The 21,294-nt window shown below is 40.1% G+C and overlaps 1 protein-coding gene and 1 pseudogene across 1 annotated transcript in view; both read right to left on the reverse strand.

The window, feature by feature from the left end:
* PDE4D (phosphodiesterase 4D) overlaps window positions 1–21,294 on the reverse strand; it is a 1,540,268-nt gene that overhangs the window by 1,505,293 nt on the left and 13,681 nt on the right. The gene's annotated exons all lie outside the window — the stretch shown is intronic.
* On the reverse strand, window positions 6,191–7,081 carry LOC105737829 (annotated as a pseudogene).

Consider the following 21,294-nt stretch of genomic DNA (forward strand, 5'->3'; position numbering starts at 1 on the left):
TTCAAAACAAGAAAAATCAAGAAGGATCAACTTCTTTATTTTTTTTTTGAATCACATTTTCCAATTTTAAGGTCAATAGCTCCTCGTTTTCTGCCTGTTGACAAGTGTACTTCTGCTTTCTAACTTTAAGTACACTCCTCTCTGCAGTAACTTGTCTGAGCTTGTTTGTCATAGTTCTTACTGGCAACTTCTAAGCTGTCTTTTCATGATCTTTTGAAGAAACAACGTATAAGTGCACCTGTGTTATTTTATGTTCATGCCTCCCCCTTGTATTCTTTCCTTGGCACCATAGAAGCAGACACACATGTCTGTAACTTTTGATGGCTTATTTATTATTTTTACCTGCATGTATTCACAAACTATTTTTAAGAAAAGGACTGGACTGATAAATCACAGCTAGGAAGCCTGGTCATTGTGTGGGCTTGGACAAGTGATATAATTCACTAGACCTATATTTTCAGGTACAAAGTGAGGAGGACCCTGCCAGAGAATCAATCATCAAAACTGCCACAACTCTGAAACTGTATGACTCTCTAGCTCTTTGATTTGGGACTTCACACTTAGATGTCATTTGTTACTTTAAAAGATGGTTGGTTCCACTGTGGAAGACAGTGTGGTGATTCCTCAAGGATCTAGAACCTGAAATACCATTTGACCCAGCAATCCCATTACTGGGTATATACGCAAAGGATTATAAATCATTCTATTATAAAGATACACACATGCGTATGTTTATTGCAGCACTATTCACAATAGCAAAGACATGGAATCAACCCAAATGCCGATCAATGATAGACTGAATAAAGAAAATGTGGTACATATATACTATTGAATACTATGCAGCCACAAAAAGGAATGAGATAATGTCCTTTGCAGGGACATGGATGAAGCCAGAAGCCATCATCCTCAGCAAACTAACACAGGAACAGAAAACCAAACACCACATGTTTTCACTCGTAAGTGGGAGCTAAACAGTGAGAACACATGACACAGGGAGGGGAACAATACACACCAGGGCATGTTTGGAGGCAGTGAGGTGAAGGAGAGCATCAGGATAAATAGCTAATGCATGCAGGGCTTAATACCTAGGTGATGGGTTGATAGGTGCACCAAACCACCATGGCACACGTTTGCCTATGTAACAAACCTGCACATTCTGCACATGTATCCCGGAACTTAAAGTAAAATAAAATTTAAAAATAAAGATGGTTGGTCTTTCCCCTGGTAGATATAAACAGAAAGACAAAACGGCAAATACGTGAGTGGGGAGTGTAAACAAGAGAGAAGGGGTGAGGGAAGAAAGTGAGAGAGAAAGAAGGAAAAACGAGGCAAGAGAGACAAAAACCCAGAGACAAGGCAGGGAAAGGGTGGGGAACAGGGTGAAGAATTTAGAGAAAGAAGAGAGAATTTGGGAAAACAGAAGAGTGTATACAGTAAGAGAGCTAACGAAGAGGTCTAATTAATAGTATACAACCAATTATAGGGTATAAAATGTTGAAATTCTTGCGTGCATTTTTTGCATGTCAACAAATACCTACAGGTGTTAGTTTCTCTCTAGAAAAGAAAAAGCAAAATACTTGGATATTGAAGTGCTAATTTTAAATGTCTGTAAAAATTTGTGAGGGAACAAAGTTATTTTCTTTTATGAATTTACTAAACACTAGATGACATTTTAAGCCATCATATGTTATCAATAAATATTAGCACAAGAGAAATTCTAGCACAGGGCACAGGATATAGTAGGCAACAATATACCTTAGAGAGAGAGAAGAAGGAAAATGAGAGACAGAGGAAGGCTCTATTTTAAAATGACATAAATCATCTTCCTGATCTTGAAGACTAATGGAGATAGGGAGAAAGGATAAAATATGCCCATGTAAAATTGCCTAGACTCTGAACAAGCAGCAAGTACAAACTACAGTAAAAAGTTAAATAACCAGAACTCAATTAACGAGAATTCTCAATTTGCTAGAACACATGCACACACCTTTACAGTCCAGTATTCAAGGAGACAATTTTACAAAAAAAAATAAACGATTTCAATGTTCATGAAATAATAATAGCAATTACCACCACCACCATTAGCAGCTCCTTAGGAATGTCTCTGGAGAACAGTCACATCTAGTACCTACAGCATTAGCGTCCAGAGAACAATAACCACTGTTGTTCAACATGCAGACCAGGAGGCCATGCGAGGACCTCTGCGATCAAGCCTAGTTACTCAAAGTAGTGCCTGCACTTCGTAGTCAATGTGAGTTGACTGCTCTAAATGGTTTCCCACTGGAGAGTTTGAAATGTCAGCCCATGCCTAAAATTTTTGGAGCCAGGGGTCTCCAGCCAGTAGCCCACTCCCTTCTCTTCTCTTCCCCACCTTCGGTTCTTTTCTGCAGTGAGGGGCCTTGCACACACTCCCGAGGACACCTCAGCCCACACATCTAAGATTCATACACAGCCCCACACTCTTTGGTCCTAGGAGTGCTCAACACAAGTGGTACGGTTCACCTTTGGTTGATGAGACCCCAAGAGAGACCCATGTAGGCCCTGGAAGTCATCTTGGGATCACTTAGGTAGGAATTGTGGGGTACCAAATGGTTTAGAAGAGGGAATGGGGTGCTTTGGATTGACAATATCCACATGGCTCTGCAGAATCCTCTCCCCATAAGACATGGCACAGTGGAGGAAGACCAGCAGGGCCCTCTAAAGCAAGTAACATGAGGGAAGAGCCTCTTTCCCCAGGTTTAAGGGTGCTACTGTTAATATGGTATTTCTGCCTTAACCTAGGTTAGCCAGGAAATCTAATTAGCCATATCTCATTCCATGCAGCCAGACTGAATAGTATTTGGTTGTGCTATACAGTGAAAATAAACAACCTAAGCACTAAAATTACTATAACTCAGGTGGTCAAATGATTTTGGTTTTAATACTCTGGAATCCCTGCCCAATTAGCACAAGAGGATGAATTTTCTTCAGCAATAAACCCCTAAACACCTCATGCATACTGCTTAAGAATAAGCTAGCACAAAGAGAACCTTTGCTCTCAGTGACCAAACAGAGAGTAAAGTTTTTGTCTCAACTTCTCCTTCCTTACCCTCAGCCTACAAAACATCATGCAAAGCTGACCCACGGCCAGAAGCCAGATTTAATGGTGAGCCTTCTCTCTTGTTCTCTCTTCTTGTAATACCTCATCCTGACATACCCGAGTTATCCTCTGTAGGAACACAAGAAGATCCACTTTCCCAAAACAGTGTCCTATACGTCTGTTCCCCACTCTCTACCACCTGAATTTTTTTTACTTATCTTTTTGGGCTTTAATCTGGTCATGGTCAACTAACTAAGAGAATAAACTACTTACCATATGCCAGTGAGCTAGTGAGTGTTATCAGTGGAATAGGTCATCTACCCAACTTAATTAACATTGCAAAAATGAGGTCAGAGCAGTGGAGGCACACAAGCTCCTTGGAACACTTCAAATAAACTGAACAGCCTGCTCAACTGAGAGCCCACCACATATAGACACAGTACAAGGAATATATAAAAGAGACAAGAGGCTTGTCCTAATATATTTGTAGTACAGCGGAGAGACAGAATCTATATAACACGGAAAGAGCTTTAATAATATTATAAAATAACACAAGGATACAAATCAGTGAGTAATAAGGCCTTTTTCCCTCCTGTTTTCTAATGTACCTCCAAAAGTCTCATCTGCCATAAGCTTTCCCTGAAATTCTGATTAAGAGATAGAAGGCTTGACCTGCATAGTAAAAGAAACAGCTCGGAAGAATTTAGACACATTTCCTTCCTTCTCTGCTTCCTCATGTTTCCTGTCCTTAGAACTTAGGCCTTTTGAAGGATGTTTGGAAGTGTTCCCTGCATGTCCATGTGCTTCTGCTACCTCAGTCTTATTTTTATTACTATAATATATCAGGGCCCTCAAGAGTTATCTTTATTCTTCCTATGTAAGAGTGAATAGTAATTTCATTTCAGTTTTTCCAGCTACTCCTTTATATTGTTCTGCCCCATGACTTCAAACAGATAGGAAACCCTTGAAGTCCTAGAATCCTAGACTCAGAGTCAGAAAGCACACATTCTTATTCTAGTTCTAGTGCTTTGTAGCTGTGAGGAAAGTAACTCTTCTGAGTCTCAATGCCGTCTGTAAGATGGGGGCCTGTTTCAGAAATGCCAAATCAAATCCCTTTCTGCGAGCGCAAACAACACGGTGCCGCTTAATAGGCATGGTTGATGTGAGCACTTGTGGCAGATTTTCTCTGCTTTGGAATTTCTCTGAACAAGATCCGATTGATTTGTTTATTCAGTAACAAATATTTTCTTGAGCACCTAATATGTATCAGGCTCTCCACTGAGGGCTTATCAGAACCACTGGAGCTATGAGCCATCCAGTTGCTACGGGACAGTTTCTATTTTCAAATTGCCACTTTTCTAGTGTTCTCCCTTTTGGAGAATAGTTAAGAATATGTGTCATGCCCAGGCACAGTGGCTTACACCTGTAGTCCCAGCACTTTGGGAGGCCAAGGTGGGTGGATCACTTGAGGCCAGGATTTTGAGACCAGCCTGGCCAACACAGTGAAACCCCTCTCTACTAAAAGTACAAAAAAATTAGCTGGGCATGGTGTCACGTGCTTGTAGTCCCAGCTACTTGGGAGGCTGAGGTAGGAGAATCACTTGAACCCAGGAGGCAGAAGTGGCAGTGAGCCGAGGTGGCACCACTGCACTCCAGCTTGGGCAACAGAGTGATATTTCATTGCAAAAAAAAAAAAAAAGCAAAACAAACAAAGAATGTGTGTCATGTTGCTTGCTTAAATTCTATTTGCAGCATTTTGGAATGAAGCGTGTCCCTCTCCTGGCTTCATTATACATCAAAATTCCCACAGTTAAAGTTTTTTCAAGACACGTAAGTCAGCATAGTCACTAAGAAATTCTCCCTTGGGCTTGATAGAAGAGAATTAAAATATATCTGGACTTCATCAAGTTTGGTTTTTCAGTCTGTCATGGGAGGCTGGAGTCACTAGGGATAAATTAAATTATTAAGAATGAAAGTTTCCAGTAGTGTAAGGAGAGACGTGGTAGTGAGCAGCACATCAAGATAATGAGTGAACACACGCACCACACACCAGGACCCATGGATACTTATGCTGCAATCCATAAGTGCACCTCCTCAATATGCCACCTCTGAAAACCAAATATGTAACAAGCAAATATCAGAATAGTCATTCCTGCTCAGTGGAGTCCCTAGACACAGCCAAATAAAAGAAGACTAGCTTCTTTGAAGCTCGAAAACAAAGAGCACCTTTCCAGTGGACAACTAACTAAAGTGGTGTGATTTTGGTATAAGTGTGTGTGTGTGTGTGTGTGTGTGTTGTGCGTCTGTGTATGTGTACACATTTAGTTTTATTGTAACAAAGCAACTTGTACTTTTCACATTTAAAACTGAGCATCATCTTTCCTCTACAGTGAAACAAAAAGAAAATTTAAAAATAAGCAGGAACAAAATTACAATACAGAAAGTCAATTCCAAATAAGATCCTACAGGTTCTGCTGATTCTCCCATTGAGTGGCAGGGCTCAAGTCATCATTAGGACAGAATTTATTTTAAAAGTGTCATCTTAAACTGCAAAGATATCTGTCAAATATCACAATAAACAAGCCAAAGGAGAAGCCATGTTGTCAAAATGCCCACTTAACCCACCCAAACATCTCAGATCCACATTTTTTTTTTAGTTTTTCTTTTTTTAAACAAGAGAAAATAGACAGATACATGTTGGTAAATGCTAACTGTCCATATTCACATAGAGACACGGTCTACTCTCTAAGCCCAAGATACAGAGAAAGGAGGGAAAAAGCTAGAATTCTATGCACTACTATACAGGAGCCTAGCACCCTCCAGCTTACAGCAGAATGAAGGGGGCAGGTTTTTCTTTTTTCCCACAGAGCTCAGTGGTGTTGATTCCATACAGTTTCTGTTCAGACAGAAAGGGATAAAAATGAATTTCAAAAGAAAGGCATAGAGACACTTTTCCCATTGTATTCTGCAGTAAGTTGAGAACCATGGTGTAGAGCAAAGAGACCTCAAGAACAGGGCAACAGAGCACAAGAGGAAAAAGAAAAGACTGGAACTTGTTCCCAGGGACTGGAGAAAATTTTTAAAACAGGAAAGTTGGAACCTATCAGTGTTCTAGTAATCATCTTTTCCTTCATCCCTCTCTCCCTTCCTCCCGTTCATCATCATCTTCATCTTCTTCACCTTCATCCTCATCATCTTCTTCATCAATATCTTTTTATCCTTTCTCCTCTTCATCATCATCATCTTCTTCTTCTCCTTCTCCATCATCCATATCAGGAACCACGTAGTACTATAATGAGTTTAACCAAATATCATCTTTGGTGACCTCTCCTAACTCATCAGCACCTGCATCAGAATGGTCAGTAAACCAGGTAAAGAAGCTCTCTGGTTCCTCATGCTGCCTCTTCCTGCTGGCTTTATTCTGCATTTGACTTGAACGTTTCATCAAATCCTTTCCAGATTTCCATTTGATTTCAGTGGATTAGAAGATGGATCACCACTCTCATTCAGATGAAATTCTTTGGAGAGAAGTTTATTTTCAAAGTAAGGATTTTCATCAAAATAAAAATCTATTCTGTAACCCGATTAGTATCTTCAATTTCTGTCATTTCAACTCTGGTCAAATAATGCAGTGCCTCTTCGTCCTCCTCCAGCAGTGCAGACACTTGTGGATGGTTGACAAATCTTGTTACCCCAAAATTTGGGATTTTGAAGATCAATTCTGACATCTTCTGAAAAAAATGGTTGGCAGAGTTTGTCATATTTCTGTTCTACTTTCAAAATGTCCTCACTGGCTTGTTCATTAAGTCTGTCTATTTCATTTTGTGCTTCATCAATGAGTTCAATTGCTTCTTGCTGTTCTTTCTCTCCCTTCTTCAGCAAGCCTGCAGAGGCCGATGTCTCCTCTGGTCCCAGAGCAGGAGGCATTCTTGGTTTCTTCTTTTGAGGCGGGAGTGGAGATTGGTATTTGGGGGCCATGCTACTAGGGAAGTCCAAGAACCAGACCACGAGTCTTGTTGCTCGTCTGGAAGCAGGCAGAACACTCTGGTATAAGATTTATTGGTTAAAAGTGAGCAATAACACATGGGTATTTGAAGGATCCGTTTACACTATTAATTCCATTCTTAATTAATAGCTTAATGTCCATTCCTAATTTTATAAATGCAGAACCATTTATAAAAATGGAAAAGCTGTAGCTGTTTGGACCCCCAACAAAGCTAATCAACCAACCAAGATAGAACAGGAGTTAGTAAACGTACCTTTGGCGTAATTGTTTGATAATTTATTATATAATAGTTAGTTATTTAACAGATGGCCTTTATTTTCCTGATCTACATTAATATTAGAAGGAGAATGAGTGCTCTCCAAAAATGGGAGAAAATGCAGAAAATAACATTATTTTCAACTTTTTCTCTTGAAACACCCATCTTCTCCATATGCTTATGATGGGTGAGAGAAAGAGGAGGAAAATCAGGCCTCCCAGGGAATACACAGCTAGGAGGAATCCCTGCCCCAAACATGCATAGGCAGGGCTACCATGTTGCACAACCCCACTCATACTCTTGGTGAAATTTACCTCCAGGACTGTGAGGTGCACAATCTGCCTGCTGTGCACGGGGACTCTATCTACAGGCACCCAATAATCCATGAAGAGGAAAGTGCACCTAGCCCAGGGAAATAATATTGTGTTGCCCTGAGGGCTAGTTCAATCCAAAGGAAGTCAAGGAAAAGAAAGAGAAAGTGTTCACTGACTTTAATAATTATTCAAGATTCAGAAGTATCTGGGAATTATAAAATATTTGATTCTGTAATCACATCAGAGGAAAGCCTTTCCATTTGACTGATTCTCCAACAAACCAAACCACAGAGGAAATGACTGAGCAAACAGTTTTCCTACCTTCATGCTCACACACATGGTGGAACATACCAACAAACAAAAAAACATTCACCAGATTTCAATTGATGAAACACACTGGGAAGAGGTGCCTTCCCTTTGGTTGACTTTAAAAACATTAACTCATATAGTTTAAGTTTTTGTTTCAACCTGCAAAATAGAGTTTTTACCTTAAATATATGACATTTAAAGACAAGGGATTTCTATCAGACCAGATGAAGAATACGCTGAACCTCAGTCTGGTGACCAAGCATTATTCACATGAGAAACATTCTTAACCCAAACACTTCAGAATGGCATAGGAAGCTTGCTTTACTGAGATGCTCAAGGATGTGTTAGAAACAGGATCTCTGAAAAGCAGGAGTGAAAAGGACAGGACCACTCTAGGGCCAGGTATCGCTAATCAGGGGGCTGATGCTTCAGAATGCCCTTTCCTGCCCTTCTCCAGCCATGCCTCTCCATGGAACCAGCAGTCTGCAGGGCTGTGATACACACCCACCTGCAGGGACAACTTCCCTTCTCGACTCTTCCCCAGGTACTCATGACCCTGGAATTTCCTGCCCCAAGAGGTCCAAAACCAGCTTCCAGGGCCTGTGTGGGTCTTCACCCTCCCAAAGCAGATCAACTCACAAATGTGCACACCCCTAGGCCTGAGGGATGTTCATGGGCAGCTAGTGGATGTGGGTGTGAATAAAGTTGAATGAGCAGGCTGGCTCATCCACACATATTCTTACAAGGATCCTCCAGTTGCACAGTGGAGCCAGGGCAAGAAGAGAAGGAATAGGTTATGGAATAGGGGGGTCTTGTCCTGGGCCCTCAAATGTTAGGGGTGAGCCTGGAATGGGATAAGTCATATAATGAAATGAGTAGTATTCAGTGATCCAAAGAAAAATCTCCTCTCTCTGTTTCCTATCCTCACGGTGACCACATAAACGGATTATCTCAACCAGGACACTGGGAAGCATGAGAGGTATCTTAACTAGATGGGACACCAGCTCAACAGATAAGGCCAGGACTGTCTTGCAAACTAGGATATAAAGTCATCCCAGCTACACCGAACTGTAGAATAGTGTCTTCCCTTATGATGATCCTTCACTACCACTGAGCCCAGAGTTCCATAAATCACTGCCATCCATTGGCATCCAGCATATACCCCCTCATTGGGTTCTTTTCCTCATTAGAGAGTGTTTGTGTTTGGTGTACCCAAGAAGTAAATAAAACCTCATTTTTATCATATACAACAGACTTCGGGCATATAATAGAAAGCATCATATATGGTTCCATCTTCCGTAGTTTTCCTACAAAGTTTGCTCAGTCTTTTAAGTTTGTAGGTTGACATTCCAAATAAAAGGGGTAGAAAATAAGAAGGAAACCCATGAAACCAGAGAACCATCAGAAACCCCTGCAAACTCACCATAGAAAGTTGGATCTAGGGTTCCTGCAGGAGGTAGAAAATCGAAGATAAATAGTATATGGAATTTTAAAAGAAAACATTGTGAATGGCCTTTTCTGGAGCCCAACCTGCGCTGAGCCTATGCATGCAGGATTTAATCAGGACTAGTCAGTGCAATCCAGAAGTACACACCCCAGATGAGGGAGTTTCTAGGAAAGTCTATGGCCACATCCTCGGCGTCTAGTTAATGTGTCTCCCGTGCTGCTGCTTGGCAAATTCCAGTAGCCTGATTTTATCTCATAGCTCTTGCACAATACACACACACATACACACACACATACACACACACACACGCAATTTCTACAGTGCTTCCAGCCAGTGCTACTGTTCACCATTATTTACACTAGCAGCTCTTAAACATGACCACACATCACAATTATCCTGGGAGCTTCTCTAACATACAGATTCCCAAGCAGCTCCCCACAGAGACTGAATCAGGAGGTCTCGGGTGAGGCTGGGACCTTTCTACCCTTAGTAAACAAACAAACCAGATGACTATAAAAGCAAAACATTCTAACCCCTGGAGAAGCTCTGCTAGAGAAGTACAGGCTGAATTCCATCTGACCGGCATGCAGTCATGCCCTCACGCTGTTTTTCTCGGTCTATTCCTACTTTGGGGTCTTCCCAGAAAGAGCTGAAGATGTGCTGCCCAACACCATGGAGACGAGGCCCCACAACAAACAGCTGTCCTTTCCTGCCACGGCCAAACTCCAACCAACGGCCAATTCAAACACGTCCTGAAATGGCTCTCTATTCATTGACTTTTATGAGAAACTACTTGAGCTTTATTAAGAAATAAAATACACACATGCAGCAAGTTATGAACATTTTAGAATGGTTCCTCTTTTTTATGGACAGTCTTTAGTTTCTAATCCAACAATAAAATGATTCCTTCAAATGAAATTTTAACCCATATCTTTCCTTCTCTCTCTCTCCTCCTCCCCATCCCACATACACTCATAGAATGATCTGTGGGCTTTTTGTTAAATTAGTGATTCTCAATGAATAGAGGCCCAACCCTTCCAGAAGAACACATCAATGTCTCCATGAAGCCATGTAATTTTTCTGTTTGTGAAAATGAACCAAATGTTTTCAAAGGGAAGAAACACTGCCAGCTTCATCTTTGATTCATCCAGAATACGGATGGGAGACAATTATAGCAATCAATCAATTTGAATTTCGTGTTTTACAAATGGCATAGTGTGATCAGAAATAAGCCAAAATTTATAAGTAATTGGCATAGAAGAATTAATAAAATAAGTAAAATTAGAGAAATGCCATCAGGTAAAAATCCCTCCTTAACAGTAGAGAAGCAGATTATGAGAATCCAGTCATCACTCTGGATATTATCATCACAGGCAAAAATCAGCTAAGTCAGCTGTTGACAGAGCAGAGGAAGTTAAAAAAACTCTACTCCTCTGGCACAGTTTTGAAGTTCAGTGATACTCAGCTTGGTAAGGAATTCAGTGCACTGATTGCTGCTTCCCCTGGAAGCAGTCAGTGCCTGTCTCCTGGGTTATTCCCACAGATCTCAGGGATGGGGCCATTACAAGACAGTCCCTCTGATCTTGGCTGCCAAAAACTCAACATAGCGTGATAGTGGTGCCTCCTCGCCAAGGGAGAAAATCAGTGCTAAACATGGTATCCAAATTTCCACTCATCATACTGTGGTGGCATTAGAGGGTATGGAGCTATAAAAGCTAAAAAATAAAAAAGCAAGGCCAGGCCAGGCATGGCAGCTCATGCCTGTAATCCCAATACTTTCGGAGGTCAAGGTGGGAGGATGGTGGGAAGCCAGGATTTCAATACCAGCCTAGACAATAAAGTGAGACCCCATCTCGATAAACATTTTTTTGGTTTTTTGACTAGCCAGGCATGGTGCCACATGCCTGTAGTCCCAGCTATTTGGGAGGCTGAGGTGGGAGGATTGCTTGAACTCAGGAGTTCAAGGCTGCAGTGAGTTGTAATCGCATTACTGCACTCCAGCCTGAGTGACAGCACAACTTCATCTTTAAAAAAAAATAAGTAAATAAAAATAAATAATTAAATAAAAATTTAATTTATTAAATGCACCCGCTTGCTTCCTGAAATCATGCCAAGCTGAAGAAATATCTCTTCAATATATTAGTCCTTGGCATTATTTCACTAAACAATTTCATTAAACTAATACTTCATTCCTCTTGCTTTATTGTTCTTTTCACTATGCTTTAGATCATTTTCCTAAGGTAGTTTAAAATAGACTAAATGCTCACCCTCCATAAGTCAAGACTTCCACAAAATGTAAGACATAACATACATATTATTCCACTTGTATAAGCATAAATTTGACATGAAATAGCTTGAAACAAAGTTTGGAAGGATGTGCATGGTGACATTCCCATTGGTTCGTTTAAGATGGTCCAAGATTTCTGTTCCTGTTACTTACCTCTTTTCTACTAGAAACATTAATTATTTATTATTTGTATGCTCATCAAGCTTTTAAAAAAAGGGTGGGAAATATTGAAGTTACTTACCAATAGAAGCTATCAATATCTGATATTATAATTACAGATGCTCCTCAACTTACAATGGGATTATGTCCTAATAAACCCATTGTAAGTTGAAATATCATTAATTCAAAAATGCATTTAATATACCTATCCTACCAAGCATCATAGTTTAGCCTAGCCTACCTAAACATGCTCCAAACTCACATTGGCCTACAGTTGGGCAAAAGCATCTAACACAAAACCTACTTTATAATAAAGTACTGAATATCTCTTGTAATTTTAAATGCTGCACTGAAAGTGAAAAAAAAAAAAAGAAAAGGAAGAGCAAAATCAACTGCACAGAACAATGAAGGGACAGAGTAATTCAACAGGAAGGGAACAGTTTCTACTGAATGCATGTAATTTCACACCATCATAAAAAATAGTTGAAAAATTCTAAGTCGAACCATCATGAGTTGGGGACTGACTGTATTTAAAAACTCTAGGAACAAATGGTTAACGTTAGACTTCTGACTATATCATTTCTTCTGCTATTGTTATCCATTGTTTGTGTGATCTGCCATTGCCAAAATGCATCTACTAGGTTGAATGGAAGCATTTGTCCACAATCTTATCTGAAAACATAGGAACGAGATGGTCATAAATGAGAGGTTACTTACCCTCCTGAAACAGCCACTAATTCCACAAATTGGCTGCTTGTTGTTCAAGACAGAGACCCTCACGGATAAAGTAAATAAGGATTTATCCTATCAATGAATTGAAAGATGCATTCATTTAAAAATTACTTGATATCACAATTGGCATTTCAATTTTATAGTTCTTCTTGCTCTCACTTTTCATGGAGATTGTACAACAGGAGGCAGATACCAAATATGTTCCCTAAGAAAATTTAGAATGGCTCTATTAATCTCTCTCTGATGTCAAGACAATGTTTAAAAATAAATGTCTGGCTTAACATTTTACAAATGCATCTTTTTAAACATTAATATTTTTTCTGTGCACCACAAGAGAGAAATTTTGTATTGGGAATCTAAGTCAGGAGCAATTCAATGAGATTGAAATCACCCAAGACAGCCTCCATCTCTTTATCTCCATCACTTGGAAGATTTCTTGATTACACTTTGGAGCCCATTATCAACTAGGATTGTCTCATTTTCAAGATCTGCCAGTCTCAAATTTTTCAACATTTCCTACTCTTTCCCTCCTGTTGAATTTATCCTGCCCCTTCATTGTTCTCAGTAGTTGATTTTGCCCTTACTTTTCTTTGTTCTTCCAGTCTTCTTAAACTGGGATACAAATTCCCAGTTCACCCCCACCCAGTACAGGCCCTTGTCATGGAAAAATATGGCATATATATTTTAGGTGTCTATTTACTGAGAAATCAATCACCTACTACCATCTACTACTTTATTTTAACAGATCCACACTGGAATTTTAAATATTTTATTATTTTATTTTATTTTATTTTATTTATTTTCGAGATGTATTTTTGCTTTGTTGCCCAGGCTGGAGTGCAGTGGCACAATCTCTGCTCACTGCAACCTCCACCTCCTGGGTTCAAGCGATTCTCCTGCCTCAGCCTCCGGAGTAGTTGTGATTACAGGCATGCACCACCACACCCAGCTAATTTTTGTATTCTTAGTAGAGACAGGGTTTCACCATGTTCTCCAGGCTGGTCTTGAACTCTTTACCTTGTGATCTGCCTGCCTTAGCCTCCCAAAGTGCTGGGATTACAGGCATGAGCCACCATGCCCAGCCCTGGAATTTTAAATATTTTAAAGTTAAAACTTAAGACTTCAGAATTTTCAACTTCTAAGAGGCTACTTGGAGCCTCAGAAATATGCTTTCCTTCTTCTCTGTCATTATGGATATTTCACAGGAAAAGTTTGGAGCATTAACCTAGCCTGTTCAGCCTCCTCTTGCCTTCACAGCCTATGGTCAACCATCTCCAACTGAATTCTCTCTGAACTCTGAGATTTCCTAGTATTCTTAACCTTTCACTAAAAGCCATACTTACACTGGCCCAATCCATTTCTTCTGCCTTAATTCTGGGGTGTCACATTTTCTCTATTAGTCCGTTTTCACACTGCTATAAAGAACTACCTGAGACTGGGTAATTTATGAAGAAAAGAGGTCCGATTAACTCACAGCTCCCCAGGCTTAACAGGAAGCATGACTTGGGGGTCTCGGGAAACTTATGATTGTGATGGAAGGTGAAGGGGAAGCAAGCACGTCTTGGCATGGCAGAGCAGGAGAGAGAGAAAGGGGATGTGCCACACATTTTTAAATACTCAGATCTCATGAGAACTCATTCATTATCACAAGAACAACAAGGGGGAAATCCACCCCCAAGATCCAGTCACCTCCCACCAGGCTCCTCCTCTGACACATGGGGATTACAATTTGACGTGAGATTTGGGTGGGAACCCAGAGCCAAACCTTATCAGTCACTAAGGAAAGTCCCATGATAATACCTTGTAGAACCAAGCCACTCAACCAGTCCAAATGCTGGTCCTCCCTCACTAGACAGTCCCCTTTTTCATCTCTAATACACATCCTAACTTTCTTTTTTGTTGTTGTTTTTTGTTTTTTGTTTGCTTGTTTGTTTTGAGACAAGGTCCTGCTCTGTCATCCAGGCTGGAGTGCAGTGGTATGATTTCTGCTTACTGCAGCCTCTGCCTCCTGGACTCAAGCAATTCTCCCACCTCAGCCTCCTGAGTACCTGGAACCACAGATGAGTGCCACCACACCTGGCTAATTTTTATATTTTTAATAAAGATGGGATTTTACCATGTTGCCCAGGATGGTCTTGAACTCCTGAGTTCAAACAACCCACCTGCCTCAGCCTCCCAAAATGCAGGGATTACAGACATGAGCCACCATGCCCAGTCTACATCCTAACTTTTCAAGTCCTTTCAGATTCTCAAATATACTTCTAACTTTCTCAACAAACAGCTTCATTGCCCACTCAACAAAAATTGAGGCAATTCTAGGTGAATTATCTCAATTTTTCCTTCCTTCATATGAAATGTCATAGGTCATCACACACAGTCTCTTTCTCGCCTTCAGTTTTTTTTTTTTTTTAAGAGTCAGGGTTACTTTTTCCCAAATGTCCAACAACGATAGACTGGATTAAGAAAATGTGGCAATATACACCATGGAATACTATGCAGCCATAAAAAATGATGAGTTCATGTCCTTTGTAGGGACATGGATGAAACTGGAAATCATCATTCTCAGTAAACTATCTCAAGGTCAAAAAACCAAACACCACATGTTCTCACTCATAGGTGGGAATTGAACAACGAGAACACATGGACACAGGAAGGGGAACATCACACTCTGGGGACTGTTGTGGGGTGGGGGGAGGGGGGAGGGATAGCATTAGGAGATACACCTAATGCTAAATGACGAGTTAATGGGTGCAGCACACCAACATGGCACATGGATACATATGTAAAAAACCTGCACATTGTGCATATATACCCTAAAACTTAAAGTACAATTAAAAAAAAAAAAACAGTCAGGGTTACTTTTGAAGTAGCTGGAACTATAAACATGTGCCACCATGTCTGGCTAGCTTTTTTTTCCTTTTTGCAAAGATGGGGATCTTACTATGTTGCCCAGGCTGATCTTGAACTCCTGGACTCAAGCAATCCTCCTACTTCAGCCTCCCAAATTGCTGGGATTACAGGCATGAGCCACCCACTGTGCCCAGCCTTCCCTCCAATCTTGAAGCAGTGTCTCTATTTCTTCCTGAGACCAATCCCTACAGCCATGCTCCTGATTCTATCCCTGCCAGCTCTCTCCATCCTCCCCACCATTTCCTGCATCTTCAAGCCTTTGCCTTTACCTCCTGGATCACCAAGACAATTGCCTCTTTTGGAGAGAGACCATTTCTTTACCTGTTTCTTTCAAAGTTTTCCTTCCTTTTATTGCCAAGCTGCTTAAGAGAATAGCACACATTTATAAAATCCATGTCTTTCTTCCCATTCTTCCTGAGCCCCATAAATAAGCATCTGTCCTCACCAAGCCAATGAACCATTCTCACTATGGTAACTAAGAAACCCACTCATCACTATCCCAGGTCTCTGCTCTGAATTTGTCTGCCTCGTTTGCCTAAAGAATGGCCAAGTCCTTCTTAAGCCCTTACTTCTCTTCCTTTCCTTCACTCCACCCCCTCCTGTTCTGTCTCCTACCTCTCTGACTGCTCCTACCCAGTCTCAGTCACCAGCTCCCCTTCATCTTCACACCCCATAGGCAACATTCTCCAACGCTCAGCTTTTTCTTCTACATCTTCTCTCTTAGTGACTGCATACATCCCATGTCTTCAATGATCATCTCCATGTAGAGGGCTTTCAACTCCAGAGCCTCCAGCCCTTATCTGTTTTATTGCACTTTGCTTTATTGCACTTTGCAGATACTGTGTTTCTTACATATCACAGGTTTGTGGCAACCCTGTGTTGAGCAAGTCTATCAGCACCATTTTTCCAACAGTGTGTGCTTATTTCATGTCTCTGTCACATTTTGGTAATTCTTATAATATTTTAAAATTTTTCATTGTTGTTGTGTTTGTTAGGGTGATATGTGATCAGTTATCTTGGATGCTACTGTTGTAATTGTTTTGGGATGCCACAAACCATGCCCATATAGGACGGCAAATTTAATCAATGAATAATGTGTATTCTCTAACTGCTTCACTGAGTGGCTTTTCACCTAAATCTCTCCTCTCCTCAGGTCTCCTTCTCCCTGAGACACAATATTGACATTAGGCCAATTAATAACCCTACAATATCCTTGAAGTGTTCAAGTGAAAAAAACAGTTGCACATCTCACTTTAAATCAAAAGCTTGGAATGAATAAGCTTAGTGAGGAGGGAAGGTTAAAAGCCAAGAATAGCCAAAAGCTCCTGTGCAAGTTAGCCAAGTTGTGAATGTAAGAGAAAAGTTCTGAAAGAAATTAAAAGTGCTACTCCAGTGAATACATGAATGATAAGAAAGCAAAACAGCCTTATTGCTGATATGGGGAAAGTTTGAATGATCTGAATAGAAGATCAAACCAGTAACAACATTTCCTTAAGCCACAGCTTAATCCAGAGCAAGGCCCTAACTCTTCAATTCTACAAAGGCTGAGAGAGATAAGGAAGATGCAGAAGAAAAGTTTGAAGCTAACAGAGATTGGTTCATGAGATTTAATAAAATAAACTGTTTCCATAACAGAAAAGTACAAGGTGAAGCAGCAAATGCTGAGAAAGAAGTTGCAGCAGGTGAACTGGATAATCTAGCTAAGATAACAAATGAAGGTAGCTACACTGAACAACAGATTTTCAATGAAGGTAGCTACACTAAACAACAGATCTTCAATCTAGACAAAACAGTCTTATATTGGAAGATGCCACCTAGGACTTGCATTGCTAAAGAGAAGTCAATTCCTAGTTTCAAAGCCTCAAAAGACAGGCTAACTCTCTTGTTAAGGACCAATACTGGTGGTAGCTTTAAATTGAAGCCAATTCTCATTTGTAATTCCAAAAATCCTTAAGCCCTTAAGAATTACACTATATCAACTCTCCCTGTGCTCCATAAATAAAGCCACAAGGACTAGATGACAGCACATCTGTTTAATTATGGTTTAGCGAATTTTTTAAGCCCTCTGTTGAGATCTACTGCTCCAAAAAAAAAAAAAAAAAGATTCCTTTCAAAATATTACTGCTCATTGACAATGCACCTAGTCACTCAAGAGATCTGATGAAGAAGTACAAGATTAATGTTGTTTTCATGCCTTTAACAAAATATTCATTCTGCAGTTCATAGATCAAGGAGTAATTTTGACTTTCAAGGCTTATTATTTAAGCAATATATTTTTGTAAGGCTGTAGCTGCCATAAACAGTGATTCCTCTAATGGATCTGAGCAATGTCAATTGAAAGCCTTCTGGAAAGAATTCACCATTCTAGATGCCATTAAAAACATTCATGACTCATGGGAGGAGGCCAAAATGCCAATATTAACAGAAGTTTGGAAGAAGTGATTCCAGTTCTCATGGATGGCTTTGAGTGGTTCAAGATTTTAGGGGAGGAAGTCACTGCAGATGTGGTGGAAATAGCAAGAGAACTAGAATTAGAAGTGGAGCCTGAAGATGTGATTGAATTGCTGCAATCCCATGATAAAATTTGAAGATTTGAGGGGCTGCTTCTTACAGATGAGCCAAGAAAGTGGTCTCTTGAGATGGAATCTACTCCTGGTGAAGATGCTGTGAACATTGTGGAAGTAACAACTAAGCATTTAGAATATTACATTAACTTAGTTGATAAAAAGCAGCAACTGGGTTTGAGAGGACTGACAGCAATTTTGAAAAGTTCTGTGAATAAAATGCTATCAAACAGCACTGCATGTTACATAAAAATATTTCATGAAAGGAAGAGTCAACTGATGTAGCAAATTTCATTGTTGTCTTATTTCATGCAATTGTCACAGCCACCCCAACATTCAGAAACCACCATCCTGATCATTCAGCAGCTATCAATGTCAAGGCAAGACTCTCCATCAGCAAAAAAATTACAACTTGCTGCAGGCTCAGTGATCATTAGCATTTTTTTTAACAACCAGTATTTTTAAATTAAGGTATGCACTTTTTTTAGATATAATGCTATTTGCACACTTAATCAACTACAGTATACTAGAAATGTAACTCACATACATTGGGAAACAAAAATGTTTGCATGGCTTGCCCTATTGCAATATTCACTTTATTGCAGTGGTCTGAAACTGAACCCACAATACTCCCAAAGTATGCCTATGCTGAGACACTAGCCCATTTCTATGGCCTATTAGGTATCCTCATGTAGTGAGCCCAGGGATAGTCTGGTATGTGGAACAGAATGAGCAGTTTTACCAATAGTTATATGGTTTTGGGCAAACCATGTAACACCTGAGTCCCAATTAGCAGTAATAATAATAGTACTTTCCTCACAGATTTGCTGGTGAGGATTCAGTAATATGGGAAAATAAGTTTATTTATATTGATTCAGCAAACACATACAGTGCTTACTATATGTCAGAATGGCTTATAATACTTTATAAATAATAACACTTTACAAATAATAACTAATCTAATCTTCACAATGATCCTGTGAGGGAAACGATGTTAAAATTCCCATTTCACAGATAAGAAAACTGAGGCACAGCCAACTTAGGTCATTTTTCCCAGGTCACACAGCTAATAAGCAGCAAAGCCTGATTCCAACCCACACAGTCTAGCACCGGAGTTCCTACTCTTGATCACTACCATAAGCTGCCTCCAATCATACTGCCTTTCTGCCTTTGAAAGCACTATGGAAATCTAATTATTATTATTAAATGAAAAATCCGAAACATAAGCACCCCCTTGCACTTCGATTCTCTTTCCTGAGATCCTTGTTGGTTAAGGACATCAATCCTGTAAACTACAACCTCATTACCAGAGAGCTTTCCTCCCTCTCTTACCCTAAAGCCCATTTTACTTTACTCCCTCTCTTACCCTAAAGCCCATTGTTGCCAAATCTTATTGTGTTCAACTCTGAAATGGCTGTCTTATTCTCACTGTCAGTGCTTCCACTCAAGTCTATTTCATTGTCACCCAGGCTACAAATGGTCTCTGACTTAGGATAGTTCAACTTAGGATTTTTCAACTTTGTGATGGTGCAAAAATAAACACATTCGGTAGAAACCATATTTTGGATACTTTTTCACTTTCAGTACAGTATTCAACAAATTACATGAAATATTTATGTAATTTACTTTATTACGTGATTTATATTAGGTGATTTTCCCCAGCTGCACGCTATTGTAAGTGCTCTGAACACATTCGAGGTAGGCTAGGCTAAGCTATGACATTTGATAGGTTAGGCATATTAACTGCATTTTCAACTTATGATTAGTTTATTGGGACATAACCCTATCATAAGTTGAGGAGCATCTGAAGAAAGACAGACAGACGGAAGGAAGGAAAGAAGGAAGGAAGGAAGGAAGGAAGGAAGGAAGGAAGGAAGGAAGGAAGGAAGAAGGAGGAAGGAGGGGGGGAGGGAGGGAGGCAGGAAGGGAGAGAGAGAGAGAGAGAGAGAGAAGGAAGAAGAAAGGAAGAAGAAAGGAAAGAAGGAAAGAAAGAAAGAAAGAAAGAAAGAAAGAAAGAGAGAGAAAGAAGGAAAGGAAAGGAAAGGAAAGGAAAGGAAAGGAAAGGAAAGGAAAGGAAAGGAAAGGAAAGGGAAGGAAGGGAAAAGGAAGGAAGGAAAGGAGGAAAGAAGGAAGGAAGGAAGGAAAGGAAGGGAGGCAGAGAAGCAAGGGAGGGAGGAAGGAAGAAAGAAAGGCAGAAAGACAGAGACCTCCTACATTTTGGGACAACTGGTGAAATTTGAATACAGTTTGGAGATCAGACTTCAGATATTAGATATTACCACATAGGGGTAATGGGGTATGATGTCTGCAACTTACTTTCAAATGGTTTAGAAAAGTGCTCTTAGTAATATGCATATGTTAAAGAACAAGAGAATGATAAAGTAAATGTGGCAAAATGTTAACAATTGGTAAATTCAGATGAAGAATATCCTAAAACTTTTTGACAATTCTTGCAACTTTCTCTAAATTAAAATTATTTCAAAAAGTTTTTTTAAGCTAACAAATCTTGCTGCCCTGGCACACACACAGCTGATCATGGCCTTGCCCCACCACTCCACTCCTCAGATCCCCTCACCAAAGTGTCAATGGCTCCCCATGCCAACCCAAAAAGTCCAAAGAGTTCATCTGGTATGCAATCCATACTACCATATGCTTTCACCTCTGTCATTCCAATTTCATGGTGCTCTTCCCAACACTATGCACTCTACTCCCTCCCTGTTTGATGTACCATGCTCCCTGACCCCACCCCAGCCCCCAGCATTATTCTGCTTCAAAGCCTTTGAAGAGGCTATTTCCTTTACCTAGAGTAAAACAACCTTTTTTTCCTAAAGATAAGCATCAGTCACATCCTTGCCTCAAGGCCTAATTTGAATCCTATTTTTTCCAAGTCATCACTCAGATCCACCCAATTGGAATTTTTTTTATCTTCCCAAGGCAGGTGTTGACCTCTGTGTTTGGCTTACTGTCTCGGTCCATTTGAGCTGCTATATAAAAAAAAAAAAAACCTTATACTGGGCAATTTATAAACAACAGAAATTTATTGCTCATAGTTCTGAGAGCTGTGAAGTTCAAAATCAAGGCACCAGCAGATTAAATGTCTGGTGAGGGCTCATACCTTATAGACAGCACCTTCTATGTGTCCTCACGAGATGGAAGGGGCAAACAGGCTCCCTCAAGCCTCTTTATAAGGGCACTAATTCATTCATGGAGAGAGAGCCCTCATAACCTAAT

Source organism: Nomascus leucogenys, chromosome 18 (genome assembly GCF_006542625.1).
Source record: "Nomascus leucogenys isolate Asia chromosome 18, Asia_NLE_v1, whole genome shotgun sequence".
NCBI classification, from domain to species: Eukaryota; Metazoa; Chordata; class Mammalia; order Primates; family Hylobatidae; genus Nomascus; species Nomascus leucogenys.